The 3317-nt window shown below is 39.1% G+C and overlaps 1 pseudogene; it reads left to right on the top strand.

Annotated features, from left to right (window-relative positions):
* Nucleotides 1–1002: 1002 nt before the first annotated feature.
* On the top strand, nt 1003–2768 carry LOC103273739 (annotated as a pseudogene).
* The last annotated feature ends 549 nt before the right edge of the window (nt 2769–3317 follow it).

Here is a 3317-nt window from a genome sequence, read left to right as displayed (position 1 = left end):
AGAGGGTGTTTGAACTGGTCTGTCTTCACTTAGTTCCTCCTCCTCAGAAAAGGACCTTGTAGAATGGAGGAAGCAGCAGAAGGCAGTTGCAGCCAGTGGGAGGAGCCACATGTCAGCATACCTGGCCTGTTTCCTAATAGACTAGCAACACTTCACTCTGGAGAATTATTATTCTATGATGTGATAAATACTGCTATAAGAGAAGTTTTTTTCTCATTTTTAAAGTTCAAGTTATTTAAAGTGGAAAGCCTATATGCTAAACAAAGAAAACATATTTTTTTCATAATCTTGAACACCAAAAAAAGAAAACACACATACACATGTGGAGATACTTGGACATGTAGCATGTTACTTAAAAGGAGAATTTATGAAATAATAATGCAATTTTGATATATTTATTCTAAAATTCAAGAAAACATATTGACATTGTTTCTAATGTTGTACATTATTTTAAATATAATAAAACAATCCTGTGATTTTTATCCCTTTAAAACTCTTTTGATGTTTTCATATTACTTGATATTTATATGTTGAAGCATACTTGCATCCCAATAACAAATTCCACTTGATGCTGGTGAATAATCTTTTTAATGTTTTGTGTTTTTTTTTGTTTGCTAGTATTTTGTTGAGAATTTATGTGTTTTATATCCAAGTAAAAAATAAAATTGTCCCTGTTTGAGGAAAATATGATTTCATATACAAAACATATTATATATACATTGTAAATATATAATATATATATTTGTGGTCCCCAAAAGTATACCGAACTTCATGACATCAAGTATGGAATTCACTCAAAAGATGGCATTGATCAAAGAATGCTAGCATCACCATGCGTCAGGCAAGACATTCAAAGAACATGACAGAAGCACAGTTGAGTGAACATCATACTACACATTGCCCCCACAAATAAACAAATTCAGGTGCCCTCTGCTGCCCTGGTCACCATGGCCTCCACCTGGGGAGGCCTGCCAGTACCCAGAGTCGTAGCTCCCCTGCACCATGTGTGACATCTGGGCCCTCTTTGGCAGCAACAACTGCTTCTCAGTGCAGTGTCTGAGCGCCGTGAATATTGCACACAAGGGTCCAGATGCCTTTTCCTTTGAGAACATCAATGACTGCATCACTGCTGCTTCGGAATTTCACCAGTTGATGGTAGTTGACCAGCTGTTTGGAATGCAGCAATTGGAGTGAAGAAATACCCACATTTGTGGTTCTGCTACAGTGGTGAAATCTACAACCACACAAATCTGCAACAGCATTTTAAGTCTGAATACCATACTAAAGTGGATGGTGGGATGATCTTTCCTCTTTATGACAAAGGAGAAATCGAGCAAATGATTAGTATGTTGGATGGTGTTTGTGTTTATTTTGCTGGACACTGCCAGTAAGAAAGTGTTCCTGTGCAGAGACACATAGTATGATTCAGGCCCTTATTTAGAGCCATGACAGAAGATAGATTTTTGGCTATATGTTCAGAGGCTAAAGGTTTTGGTACATTGATGCACTCCATAACTCCCTTTTTCAAAGTGGAGCTTTTTCTTCCTTAATACTATGAAGTTTTGGACTTGGAGCTGAATGGCCAGGTTGCATCGTGCAAATGGTTAAATATCATCACTGTTAGGAAGAACCCCTAACAGTATGGGGAAACTTTTCCCAGGTTTTGAAATAGAAGTTGTGAAGAACAACCTCCAGATCCTTTTTTAACAGTGCTGTGAAGAAGCATTTGATGACAGACAAAATTGACTGCCTGTTATCAGGGGGCTTGGACTTCAGCTTGGTTGCTGTCACCTTGTTGAAGAAGCTGAAAGAGACTCAAGTACAGTATTTTCTTCAGACATTTGTGATTGGCATGGGAGAGTGCCCTGATTTGCTGGCTGCTAAAGGTGGGAAATCACATCAGAAGTGAACATAAAGTCCTTTTTTACTCTGAGGAAGGCATTCAAGCTCTAGATGAAGTCATCATTTCCTTGGAACTTATGCAATTACAACAGTTCCTGCTTCAGTAGGTGTGAATTTCATTTCCAAGTACATTTGGAAGAACTTGGAGAAGGGTCAGAGGAGATTATGCAGGCATACAAATATTTTCACAAGGTTCCTTCTTCTGAAGAAACTGAAGAGGAAAAGAAAAGGTTTTGAAGGAATTCTTTCTGTTTGACATTCTCCATATGAATTTGACCATAACTGCCTGCGTCCTTGAACTGAGAGTGACGTTTCTGGTTCATCATTTTTCTTCCTGTAACTTGTCTCTGCTACCAGACACAAGAATGCCAAAGAATGGGAGAGAAAATCATCTCCTCAGAGAGACATTTGAGGATTCCAGTCTGACTCCTAAGGAGATTCTCTGGTGATCAAAGGAACTCTTCAGTGATAAAATAAGCTCAGTGAAGAATTCCTGGTTTAAGATTTTACAGGAATATGTTGAATATCAGGTGGATGATGCTAAGATGGCAAATGCAGCCCAGAAATTTCCCTTCATTAACCTAAAGAAGGCCAAAGAAGGCTATTACTATTGTCAGATCTTTGAGTGCCACAACCCAGGCCAGGCCCACTGGCTGAGCCACTATTGGATGCCCAGGTGAATAAGTGCCACCAACCCTTCTGCCCACACTGGCCTACTTACAAGTCAGCTGCCAAAGTCTAGGCACATTCTAGGCTGCAGAGTGTAAACAGTTTCTTCTTATGTGATGGCAGGGAAACTGGGGACAGATGGAGAGCAGTGGGAGTCAACCACTGAACTTACCTGGGTGTGAAAAAAATAAACATCTTGTATCTAAAAATATATATATATATTTTTGAGTTGGAGTCTTTCTTGTCACCCAGGCTAGAGTGCAGTGGCACACTCATGGCCCCATAGCCTCGACCTGCTGGGCTTAGGCAATCATTTCACCTCAGCCTTCCAAATAGCTGGAACTACAGACACACGCTGCCACATTCAGTCAGTTTTTGTGTGTGTGTGATTTATTATAGAGATGAGGTCTCACCGTGTTGCTCTGGCTGGTCTTGAACCCCTTGGGTGAAGGCAGTCTCCTTGCCTTGGCCTCCCAAAGTGCTAGGATTACAGGCTGAGCCACCGTGCCTGGCTGTGTCTAAAATTAAAAAAAAAAAATTCAGCAAAGCAGTAGGATTCAAAATAATTTGTATTTCTATATACTAATGATAAAATATGTAAAACTCAAATTAGAAAAATAATATCATTCATTATAGCACCATAAAATAATATACTTAGAAATAAGCCAAGAAAGAGAAAGTCTTACATACTGAAGACTACAAAATATTGATACAACTCTTCAAAAAAGACACAAATGGAAAAATAG

Source organism: Carlito syrichta, unplaced genomic scaffold, assembly GCF_000164805.1.
Source record: "Carlito syrichta isolate Samal-C Ts95f unplaced genomic scaffold, Tarsius_syrichta-2.0.1 Scaffold314152, whole genome shotgun sequence".
Lineage (NCBI taxonomy): Eukaryota > Metazoa > Chordata > Mammalia > Primates > Tarsiidae > Carlito > Carlito syrichta.
Note: the sequence above shows the minus strand (reverse complement) of the source record. Positions and strands in the feature narration are given on the sequence as shown.